Source organism: Dipodomys merriami, unplaced genomic scaffold (assembly GCF_024711535.1).
Source record: "Dipodomys merriami isolate MVZ:Mamm:240054 unplaced genomic scaffold, mDipMer1.0.p SCAF_380, whole genome shotgun sequence".
Taxonomy (NCBI): Eukaryota; Metazoa; Chordata; class Mammalia; order Rodentia; family Heteromyidae; genus Dipodomys; species Dipodomys merriami.
In genome coordinates, this window is record NW_027205382.1 from 32,501 (window position 1) to 45,722 (window position 13,222).

Genomic DNA, 13,222 nt, shown 5'->3' on the forward strand with positions numbered 1-13,222 from the left:
GGCTGATGTGGCATTTCCATGTTAATCACCTGCTAAAGCATTCCTCTCTCAAGAGAATCTTGATGACAGCAGTCATGAATCATATCCCCCAAAGAACCATCTGACATTTACTCTCTTGTTGTAAAGCTTCAGAACTCACTAGCACCGGAACATGTAAAGGGAGTACTCACTCTTTCATAGCCCCAGTGGTTGCTGAGTTGCCATCACCTGACATTGTGATCTGAGGCAATTTTGGAAGATTAGTGCACCCCTGGCTGGCTAGAGGATTTTTAAAAAAAATTTTTTATTAACAAAGAGAGGAGTGGTATTAGATCTGTCCTGATCACTGGATGTCATTGGCTAAACCCAGAAGCTATGGTGACCCACAGTGGTGGAAATAGAGTAGTGTTTCTTTCTAAGATGTTTGCCCTCCACTGTTTATACACTTCTTCCCCTCTCCACACTCATTCTTCACCAGCTTCTCCACCTTACAGATGAGGAGTGACTCTTCTCTCAGTACCAGAGATACTTTCAATTTTCATAAACATTTTTGTGTAATATAGAAAGAAAACTTATCAGTATTAGACCACAAGCTCATTGGGGAAAATTGCAAAAAGACTGCTAATCATATTGACACAAAGAACCACTCAGCTTTTCCATTGGCAGTAGTTATACAGATCTAACTGGTTTCCTGAATTGGAGAGAAATCAAACATTCTCTTTGGGGTAGGAAGGGAAAAAATGCTGGAAACTTGCCTTCCAAGGAGATTGAGTGGAGTTGTGGTGAGATATTTGTTATGGTTTTCTAAATTTCTGAGTTCCTCCTAGATTTCTGTACCAGTTCTTTCTCCTTTGTGGTACCTTGGGGACGTGTTTCCTGAGGGTCTTGCCCTCCTGCCACCTACTCTTTCTTGGTGATCATCTCTGAGCCTCACTATCCTATGCTGCTAGTTCTCAAGACTGCATTCCATTTGTTCTCTTGAGCCTCACATTCCAGCTGCTTTCTAAGCAACCCTACCTGGGTGTCTCCAAGATACCTCCAATGTAGTAGATTCTGATTAGAAATAATTCTCTGTTCCTTAAAATGTGCTCTTTGTCATCTGTTCCTTTACTAAAAGCATCACTGAGTAGTCCCAACCAGAAGCAGGATCTACATTTTCCCTCAAACTCTGAACTATCTTCAGACTATATCCTTTCATTTTGAAATTACTGTTCCTTGAAGCTTTTTCATGGACCATTGTTGTAAGCCCTAGTCTGGTCCTACTGTCTGTGTTCTCTAGTTTTCTTCAGCTTCTCTGCCATCAGATAAACAAAATAGTCATGTAATTATGCTGTTCCTCAAGGAAAAGTTCTGGAAGGATAAAGTCCAAAGACTAAATGTTTCCTACTTCTTCAGCCCCATCTCTCAGAACTGTCATATCAGATTTCAAATGTATTTTTTGTTTTTCACATCCATGCTTGTGAATATAGAATCCCCCAAACAGATACCAGCCCTCATGGCTGACTTTCTGCTCCATCACCTCCCTGGAATTCTTTTCCTGCCTTTAAGAATTAACCTAAAACCCCAAATATAAAGCTTGTCATATTCCAGGCCAGGGTTAAATGGCTTCATACAGCAATGGTTCAGATTTTCACTTATATATATATATATATATATATATATATATATAAAATTGCTAGTTTACAAGTATATTTCATTTTCAAAATTGTGTATGAAATAGGATGACATATATGTTGTCCAAATTTAGTGGTATTTCCTTGTTTTCTTTACCTCGTTTAACTTGAGTATTTTTCATTAGCATCAATTAGTTGTCCAAGGCGGTTTTATCTTAACCTATGTATCTATACTTATAGTGATAAGACTCACCCCCTCTATCACTTTCTGTCCTTCCCGCTTTTCCTTGCATTTTCACATGCAAGAAGTTTCATTGTTTTATTTGCATACTTGTACCTCCTTTCCCCTTCTATTCACTCTCCCCCCTCCAACTAGTACTTACACTTCAAACAGGACACGTTTAACCTTCCTAATATTAATTTTTGTTAAAGTATATATTAATTCTTAAAAGAGGCTTCACCATGGTATTTTGCATGTACAAATACCATACTTTAATCAGAATAATCACAATAGACAATACACACAGAATCTTGTATCTGTTTACTTAAATGTTTATCTTTTAGGTCTAGCATCTACTTATGAGAGAAAACATGTATATTCAGAACTAAAAATTTGTGAATTTATTCCAGAAAGATAGTTAAGTATTTTTAAGTGAGAATGTAGTTAGAAACAGTTTGAAAAAGCAGTACATCATGTGTTTTCTATTGACCCACAAAGGAAAGTATTGATTAGTTTTGAGATTTGAGTCATAAGTATTAGGTTGTTCTGGTTTTCAGCATTGATTAGGAAAATTTAGTTTATCAATTGATTCCCTTCCTTTGTTTGTTTTATTATTTGGACATCTAGTAATATACATGTTTTCATTTAATCCTTCTGTGGGAAATGTTGAACTCCAACTGAGAAATCTACTTCCAACTTCCAGGCCTACTATTGATGAGCAAATTGTTTAACCTTTCTCTGATGATTTAATATAAATAAAAATATGCATTACTAAGCACCACACTTCCTATAAACATGTAATGCATGTATATATATATATATATATATGTAAATATGTGTGGGTATCTATCAATCTATCTCACTTAATATGTGCTGGGCATTGGAAACAAACTATACTTGCCTTCCCAAACCCTCCCTTGGAACTATATATATAAGAAACATAACGGATTATATGTATTTGAAGATCATAAAGGTAATAGTATGGGAAAAAGTAGAACTGACTAGGAGGATTGGGACAATGAATGGGGAACAGAAGGAATACATTGCAATTTCTATTGTTCTATAAAATAAAACTTAAATCTTACCTATTATAAGCACTCTAGCCTCAATGCTAGAAGCACTCCAGCATTGAAGCTGAAATGTTTAGAATAGTTCAGATTGAGCATTCCTAATTCCCAAATCCAGAAACTTACATGTTTCAAAATCTGAAACTTTTGGAGCACCAACATGGTACTACAAGTAGAAAATTGTACACCTTATAACGGACAGAGTTTCATATCTAACCTATACTTGGAACTCAAAAAGTTAAATCCCCCAACAACAAATCCTCAAAGAGACAACTGCCCGGTAAATAAGTGGGCTAAACACTTAAAGAGAAACTTCTCTGAAGAGGAAATAAGAATGGCCAATAGACGCATGAAGAAATGCTCAACCTCTCTAGCCACAAAACAAATGCAAATCAAAACAACATTGAGCTGAAGAGCTGAGGTGCAGCGCCGAGACCCTGAGTTCAGGACACACAACCAACAAAATAAATAAATAAGTAAATAAATGGAGGAAAGGCTTATTTTTACTCATAGTTGCAGAGGTTTCAGTCCATAGCTGTGTGGCTTTGATGCTTTGGACCTCTTGACCCCAGTCCCCCTCCCCCCCCCAGGAAAGCAGGGTTGGGGGGGGGGCAAGGAAAGGACCAGTCCAAATATCTTCTTCAAGGGCACATCCCAGTGACCTAATTTCCTTCTACTAGTTCCCACCTCCTAAAGGTTCCACAGTAGAGATAAGGCTTTCAACACATGTGCTTAGGGTATGTTCACGATTCAAACTGCTGAAGTCTGTAAACCTGACTTTGTTTCTTGTATAGCCTCCTCCATCAGAGTGGTACATTTATTACAATTGATGAACTGCCTGAAGTCCATAGATTTTGTCAAGTTTCACTCTAGGTATTGTACATTGTGTAGGTTTAGATATATGTGTAATGGTTGTATACCTACCACTGTATTACTCTAGAGAAAAACTTCACTGTGCTCTGTGATGGCTTCATAGCAGACATGGCTTGTCAGAAGAGAATATTTGATTGTGAACAGATAATAAGTGATTTCTCTTACAGAGAACAGCAGAGATCCCAGAAGAGATGCCCTATGAAAGATAAAGGCTAGCCAGTGCAGCTTCCTTGGCCCATTTCTCTTCACAGGAAACCCTCTCATCTTTAGTGACTTGAATTCCTTGCAACTAAAAGAGCCTGTGGAAAACCTCGGATAACCCACATATTGCAGATGATTAGCATAATATGATTATGACTTGAATTTGATTTTGAACTTCCTGATAATTGGGCAAAAAAGAGACATTGCTAATTTTGAAGCTGTGTAGTAAGAAAGAAAGCAGTTTTAAAGGTAGTAACACTTGTCAGACCCCCCTCCCCCCCCATTCGCAATTTCTCTGTAGGGTCACCAACAGATGTCACTAGAACCAAGACCTCTACAAATCCAGCATGATTCCCCAATTGTCTGAATCTCAACATGAGGTTCCAAGCTTGTAAAGTAGGATATTGTTTTCACAGCTCTAATGCTGAGTTCATGACCTTGTCATAGAAAAGAATTTAAGGATGAATCTAGTTAGGTGAGAAGTTTAAAGAATTTTTATTTGATAAAAATGAAAAAGCAGGACAAAAAAAAAACAAAACCCAAAACAAAAAGCCAAGCAGAAAACAGCACATCCAGGCTCGAGATGTGGGCATACAAGAAGTGTGCCAAGTCCTCTGCGTCAGTGATATTTGTAAGTCTCAAGTTAGTCTAACTTTCCTCCAGATAAACATGTTCTTTCTGTTAGGCACATGATATTACCCAAATCATTTTGCTGTTGAAAATTTTTGATGTTATCACCCAAGCTTGGAAACAGTGAGTCTGAGCTAATCTGACAAATCAAAAAAATCCTAATGATATGGGTGCTTGTTTCTTATGACTCTTTTTTTTTTTTTTAATTGGTCATGGGGCCTGAACTCGGCCTGGGCGCTGTCCCTCAGAACTTCAGCTTAAGGCTAGGACTCTATTGCTTGAGCTGAGGAATCGAACCCAGGTCCTTATGCATGCAAGGCAAGCACTCTACCACTGAGCCACCTTGCCAGCCCCTTCTATGACTTTTATTTGCACTCTGTTGACTAAATGCCAAGCATCTTAAAAAAAAATTTGTTGTGATTATTAAGCTACAGAGGGGCTAACATTTAATAAATCAGGTAATGAGTATATTTCTTTGTCTTCTTCTTCTTCTTCTTCTTCTTCTTCTTCTTCTTCTTCTTCTTCTTCTTCTTCTTCTTCTTCTTCTTCTTCCTCCTCTTCCTCCTCCTCCTCCTCCTCCTCCTCCTCCTCCTCCTCCTCCTCCTCCTCCTCCTCCTCCTCCTCCTCCTCCTCCTCCTCCTCCTCCTCCTCCTTTTTTTCTTCTTCTTCTTCCACCCCTCTTTTACTTTTCCCCAGTTTCCCCCCTCTTATCCCCTGCCCACAAGTTACATAGGTCATTTTCCACATAGTGTATATTGAATAACATGATTGCCTTTGTTCCCTCCCTTTCCTTTCTGCCTCACCTTTTTTTTGGGGGGGGCAGTCATGGGGCCTAAACTCTGGGCCTGGGCGCTGTCCCTCAGCTCTTCAGCTCAAGGCTAGCGCTCTACCACTTGAGCCAAAAACTCCACTTCTGGCTTTTTCTGCTTATGTGGTGCTGAGAAATCAAACCCAGGGCCTCATGCATGCAAGGCAAGCACTCTACCACTGAGCCACTTTCCCAGCTCTCTGCCCCACCTTTAACCTCTAGAAGAAAAAAAAAAAACCAAATTCCAGGAAATGGAAACATGGCTTTTGTTGTTGTTGTTGCTGCTGCTGATGTTAATGTCAAACATCTTGAAGTTTGCACTCATCTGGGGTATAGAATAACTACCTCTATCATATATTCTCTTAATTGGGAAAATAAATATGCACTCTCATTAGTTACAATGTTTAACTTTGCAGTCTTAACAACCCTCTCTAATATGTATTTCTGTTTTGGAACTAAAGACATTCCTAGAGACCAAGTCTCAATTGACATATTGAGGATATGCCAAGTTTTTTTTTTTTTTTTTTGGGGTCCGGTCATGGGGCCTGAACTCTGGGCCTGGGCGCTGTCCCTCAGCTCTTCAGCTCAAGGCCAGCACTCTACCACTTGAGCCACAGCGCCACTTCCAGCTTTTTTCTTTTTGCTTATGTGGTGCTGAGGAATTGAACCCAGGACCTCAGGCATGCAAGGGAAGCGCTGTACCACTGAGCCACCTTCCCAGCCCAATATGCCAAGTTTTTTAAGAAGATATTTATTTAGAATGTAAAATTATTTCATTAGGAGAAGTTTATGCTCCTTTAACAAGGTCTGTTTTTAGTTCAAGGATGAGTTTTCTTGGATATTTTTTCTTGAGATATTTGTCTGGAGCTCTGAGCAAATTATTAGTCCAAGGTTAAAGCATAGTTGGCTGAAATAGCCTAATTAGGACAGGGTGTGAGAGAGGCTTCAAGTTACATATTAAAACAGAATTTATTCTTCATTGCTGGATCTTTACTCATTTTGATTTTTTTTAATGTCCTGGATTTTAGGTTGCTTTTGTTCTAATGCCTTAATGTCACTAATTTAGCCTGGTTCAATACTGTCCTAACACTGAATTTAAATCAATTATCCTCTTATGTGTGGAGCTTCTCAAAAAAAGTTAAAAATAGAATTACCATGTGATTCAGCAATCACATTTCTGGGTATCTATCCAAAGAAATTGAACTCAGGTTCTTGAGATAGTTGCACATTGTGTTTGTTATAGTATTATTCACAGTGACCAAGAAGTAGAGGTGACCATTGTTTCCATCAACAGATGAATGGATAAAGAAAATGTGATCTCTACATACTAAGGAATATTATCTAGTATTAAAATAAGAGGAAATACTGTCACATGCTGTGGTCAAGAATGAACCTTCCAGACATCGTGCTAAGTGAAATGTGCCTAGTCACAGAGAAGAGGAAAATTGTGTATGACCACTTATATGAAGTATCTCAAGTAAAAAGGATTGTTGTTAAGTGTTGAGGGAAGGAAGGAGGAGGAGAAATTAGAGTTTAATAAAAGTTTTATTTTAACTCTACAAAATTATTCACTTCACTTACATTTGAGACATTAGGTAATAAGTTATCCTTGCACAACTTCTTTTTTTTTTTTTTTTTTTTTTTTGTCGGTTGTGGGGCTTGAACTCTGGGTCTGGGCTCTGTGTTGTCTTTCAGCTCTTCGAGTGTCCTACCATTTGAGCCACAGCGCCACTTTCGGTTTTCTGGTGGTTAATTGGAGATGAATCTCATGGACATTCCTGCCCTGGGTGGCTTTGAACCGTGATCCTCAGATCTCAGCCTCCTGAGTAGCTAGGATTACAGGCCTGAGCCACCAGTGACCAGCTTCCTTGAACTTCTTAAAGCAGACACAGATATTCAAAGTGAGAAACTTAATATTTGGCCTCACAACTAGACTTTGCCTGTAGATCAGCTTCTCTTTTATAGAGGCTATCGAGAACAAGGACATCTCTATTCCCAATCAGAAATATTATGCTTCTGTGTTGATGACACTTTTTATGTGTCCGTTCCCTTCAGGAATGACTTTGTTTGGGCACAAATACAAGACTATCTTGGAGCTGGAGGATTTTATATAGCACTTTTTCTAGGTAATTAAACAGATGACATTATTTCTCTTTTCATTTTATGTAACATTTAGACTCAGTTCTTTTTTATGTGGGGTAATGACCTTGCTAATTGGCTTGGAATGCATTTCTTTTTTGTTGTTATTATAAAGGTGATGTACAGAGGGGTTACAGTTGTATAAGTCACATAAAGAGTACATTTCTTTTTGGACAATGTCACCTCTTCATTTGCTCTCTCCCAGTTTTTCCCTTCTGTCCCCACTCACATAGTTCATTTTGAATTTAGTGTCTAGTGAATAATACATTTTTGAGGAAAAACTCATGTAGGAAATTTAACTATAGTTCTGTTTTCTTCATAGAATGTAGGTTCATAGTGCAATCAGCCAGTTTATATCTTTACACAAACATGACAAAGAATCAGTAGCTAACAACCTAATTTTAGTTTCCTAAGTGATGCTATATTTTAAGACATAAGAGATCATTGGCAAGTTTTCAAACAAAGTAAGAAACTAAAAATTGAGGGTTTTAAAATGTGTAACATACCATGATTCTACTGGGATTCTCAAGAACATATTTTGTTTCATACTTAACAGGTGAACAGGTAGAGAGTGCTTGGAATTGTGATAGTATTTCTTGACCAGTAAGCTCAGACCAGAAAGTAAGGATCACTATAAGATCAGCAAACAGCAATAGAGTAAAGCTCATTGTTTTCTAATTACATTACAATTGATTATGTGTGTGTATGTGTGTGTGAGAGAAAAATACACACATATATACACACACACAAACACACACAGAATTGGCCAATAAGTACACTAGGCTTACTGCTATTTTGACATGTACATGAAGTTGAAATATCTTTATGTTTGGCACAGACTTTAATTTTATCCCATATGTCTTAGCCCATTCCTGCAGCCATAGTAAAATGCTGGAGATTAGATAAGCAGCAGAAATTTATTTCTCACAGTTCTGGGTACTGGGAAGTCCAAGATTAAGGACTGTGTAGTTTCTGTATCTGATAAAGGCCTAGTCTCTATTTCTAAGATGGCACCTTGAAGTATGTGTCCTCCAAAGGAACTAAATAGAGAGAATACTTCTACAAATTCTTAAAGAAAATTGTAGGCTTGAAACAGTGGAAATTACAAAGGAATATTGTTATATTGTTATATTTCACTATGTAAGATCCAAAGTTTCTAAAGTTTGAGAAAAGCTATTTATAAATAAAATAAAATAAATAAGATAAAGCAACAGTGGTTGTTTGGAAAAGGTAAAAGGATGATGTCCTCAATCTATAAGAAACACTATAATCCGACAGCAGTGAAAGCTCTCAAACAAGTAGTACCTAAGGGCTAATAAATATTTTGAAGCATTAGAAACATTTATAGCTACATTTTTCTCTAAGTAATAGTAATCTTAGAATATACATATTAGTTAAAATTGAAGAAAATAGTCCCAATTTTTTTTTTACTGTAGACATAAATTAGCACTCATCGTTTAGAAAACTATGTTGGTAATATCCATCCAATACCTTAACATTAATTTCATTTCTAGAAAACCACGCAAAAAAATAATAATAGCAACTATTGTTAATACATAGCTTCTCTCCATACTGGGATTTTAATTCAAGGCCTTAAACTTGTTAAGCAGGCACTTTATCACTTGAGCCATACTGCCAGTTCTGTTTTGTTTCAGTTACTTTGGGGCTAGGGTTTTTCTTTCATTTTCAATCCCCCTGCCTGTGTTTCCCTACCCCCACCCCTTGGACCCTCTGAGCTCCTTGTTCCACTTTGAGGTCAAAGCTCAGAATTTCTGGTTTCCTCTTCCACTTAATCTATTGTGGGAGCCAGTGCAGCTGGGCCAAAGATCTGACATCACAGTGACTGCAAACAGGGCTAAGTAGTACTACTTTTCACGAGAAATAAGCTGAAGTCCCATAGAGCTATCACCAAAATTCAAAGGGAGGAGGGAGAAAACTAGCTGGCAAATTCTCTCCTCACCCCTTCTTCCAAGGGATTCTTTCTAAACCTTATGTTCAGTTCTGTATGCCCAGAGACTTCTGTGCACTGGAGCCGCAGCTGGACTTCTATGGGAAGCTTGGCCAGCTTGGTAGGAGTGCCTGTTCATCTTTGTCTGCTTCCTCTGCCTTGCTTTCCCTCAGTTACACTGATGATATTGCATTTCCCTCTAAATCCAGCATTAGACTTTGTTGTAATAGTAAAAAGAAAATAGAAGACAAGTACATTTAAAGGGGAAATACTTGCATAAAGTAGGTATATTCATTTTATGGAGTATTAATAGAAAAAGAATGTTATAATTTTGTGCTTGCTGGAAAGATAATACTGGTATATTTGCAGTAAAAATAGCAAATTACAGAGTAACATCTATAGTATGATACTGTTTTTACTGTGATAGTAATTTTAGACAAAACAGAATCTTCTGGTGTATATGTGTGTTAGAGTAAGAATTTCTTTTTTTTTTTTTGGTCAGTCATGGGGCTTGAACTCGGCCTGGGCGCTGTCCCTGTGCTCTTCAGCTCAAGGTGAGCACTCTACCGCTTCAGCCACAGTGCCATTTCTGGTTTTCTAGTGGTTTATTGGAGATAAGAGTCTCACAGACTTTCCTGCCTGGGCTGGCTTTGAACTGTGATCCTCAGATCTCAGCCTCCTGAGTAGCTAGGATTATAGGACGTGAGCCACCGGCTCACGTAAGAATTTCTAAATGTGGAATGCTACATCAGACTAATAACTCTGGTTGTTCAAAAGGGACAGTTACTAACTTTTCCATTGCATACTCTGTAGTGTGAGATTTATTACACTGAGAATTAGAATTAACTAGGTGATAGCTGGACAGTTGAATGGAAGGACAGAATAAAAGATAGAAAGAGAAATTTTATCCAAACATAACTTAAAATGTCTGTATCTTTGTTCTGATTTCTTTGATCAATCTTAAGGAAGTAAGTTTTAACCATACTTTAACATATTATTTGAATGGTAATAGATTAAATGTTTTGAAAACTCAAATTTGGCAATATCTATCACATATTAAATGGCCAGTAGTTCTATTCATAGAACTTTTATAGTACTGCTGCTTGAGATATATATTAATATTTATTAAAAAAACTGGAAATAATACAAACACTAATTAGTCAAAGAAGATTACGAATTCTATTCATTCACCAAAAACATTGGTATTAGTAATTATATACTCCTGGAATGACCTATATGATTTGTTAAAGCAGCATCACCAAATAGTCTTAAGATTTTGTTTTAATACACGTTATTACCCTGATACATTTCATTTTATTTCTCTTGGGAAATGTAACATAATGGGTCTTTAAATGTTTATGTTTTGTAAATCTCTTAGAATAGCATATGATGTTGTGTATATCTGTTGTGTGTGTGTGTGGGGGGGGTACTGGTGATTAACTCTTGGCCTTGCATAAGTTAGGTAATGGCTTTGCCACTTGAGCTATACTATAGCCTTTTTTAAAAAAACATACATTAAGTATACAAGGATGCATCACATTGTGATATTCCACACATGTATAAATTTTATGAATGTATTTCATCAGTCTCATCCTATCTATACTCTCCCTCCCCCGCCAAACCCCTGTTAAGTACTTCAACATATTACATTGTTTTGTTTTTATTTATGGCAACAAACTATTTCTACTATTCAGCCTCATTATTCCCTCTTCTACTGCTATGACATTTCTCCCCCTCCATCCTGTTTTGTACCCTAACCCCTTTATTTTGTTTTGAGACAGGCTCTTGCTAGCTTTGCCCTTGCTAGGCTCAAGCTTCTGCCTTTGCTTCAGAGAAGCTGGGATTACAGATGTGTCCCAGTACACCCAGAAGAATAACATGGCTTCTATGATTAAAAACTAATAATGAAAAGTGACATATTCTCCCAAATTTTCACCATGGTTATATGTTTTTATTACAAAAAACAAATGAAAAATTAGATTTACTAGTGTAATACACTGGTAATTTTTTTCTTCTGTGTGTATGGGTCTTAAATCTGTGTATGTCTTGAACCTATGTTGAATTATTTTATACTTTGTCTTATTCCAAAAGCAACTGAGGTGACTTTTTTTTTTTTTTTTACCAAAGCCACAGAACAATTTCTGTGTTTAAAATAACATGAACTAAATGAACACTGAGTGAACACTTGGCCAAATAACAGTTGTCTTCACTACATTTAATTTTGCATGTGTGTAAGACATTTGAAGTCCTCTGAAGTGTGGAGCACAGGGCCATGTCTTCCTCCTTGGGATTCAAGCTGGGCAGTAAGTGGGCCTAAGTGAAAATTTAGGAAACTAAGGTTTCCTTATAATCAATGACTATCAATTAGCTCCTGTGGGACAAGCTACTGTATTTCTTTTAGACTTAAGCCTGATCTCTCCAATTGTGAGTCTAATTTTTCAGAAATGAGAAATGGATAGATACATGCTACTCTTTGAAGGAATAATACTACGAATTTAAAAAGTGTTACATAGAAAAATGTTATAAGAGAGAAAATCATTGTGTAGCAAATCTTATTTGTAGATAATGTTCTTAATGGGGTGTGGAATTAAAAAGTAGAGAGCTAGCCAGGTGCCAGTGGCTCATACCTGTAATCCTACCTATTCAGGAGGCTGAGATCTAAGGATTGTAGTTCAAAGCTAGTCCAGGCAGGAAAGTCTGTGAGACTCTTATCTCAAGTTAATCACAGAAAAAACCTGAAGTGGAGCTGTGCCTTAAGTGGTAGAGGGCTAGCCTGGAGCAAAAGGAGCCCAAGGACAGTGCACAGGCCCAGAGTTCAAGTCCCAGGACTGGGGTGGGGGGGAAGAGAGAGAGAGAGAGAGAGAGAGAGAGAGAGAGAGAGAGAGAGAGAGAGAGAGAGAGAGAGAGAGAGAGAGAGAGAGAGAGAAGCAATGTGTCTGCCCAGTATATTCTTTCACATCACCTTCACTTCACAATAATTATTTTCTTCTCAAGATTACATAAATTTTATGAACTCAGTAAATACCTGATTGCAAGAAAGGAGTTTATGTATGTCTTCCCATCCCTCCTCATTTTTAAATCCTCAGAGAAAAATTCAAGATGCTTCCAAATGTTGTGAAAAGATTCATTGTTCTGTTTTTAATCTCAGATAAAAGCATTACTTCAGTACACTTTGTAGCTTTCTTTGTGTTTGACAACTTCTTTTTAAAGAATATGTGGATGTTTTGCATCTGAAAGAAGCTGAAGGACTCAAAACTTGGCTAGCCCAACACCTGTCTTGTACCTGTGCAATGTTTCTACATAGGTGCTTAGATGAAACCCACATACTCACCTTTTATGTGTTCCTACAGGGAGTATATACAGTGTGCTATATATGAAAAATGCAGTTGATATCCAAACTGATCTCAAGTTGGGAGGTGCCTTCCATATAATTGACCAGTATTTATGGATTACTTACTGTGCCAAGGCACTGTGCAACATACCTAGCTACAAGGAATGAGCAAGAAACAGCCTTGAGATTGTCCATTTAGCACAGACTCTAGTAGAAAATTGTGATCTATTTGCTCATTGGCAAATTTTCAACTGTGACACCACAGAGAGAAAAGTATTTTGAATCTAGTTTATTTTTCAAATTGCAAGATGCTGAACTTGATGCAGTTTTTTTTCTCATGCATATATTTTAAAGTCAATTGAAGAGTTACATGGTAAAGACTGTGATACTTGCATTGAATTGTAATTATAGTT

General features: G+C 37.3%; 1 protein-coding gene across 1 annotated transcript in view; it reads left to right on the plus strand.

The window, feature by feature from the left end:
- The window catches only part of LOC138805018 (WD repeat and FYVE domain-containing protein 2-like), a 95,813-nt gene that overhangs the window by 22,598 nt on the left and 59,993 nt on the right, over positions 1–13,222 (plus strand). The gene's annotated exons all lie outside the window — the stretch shown is intronic.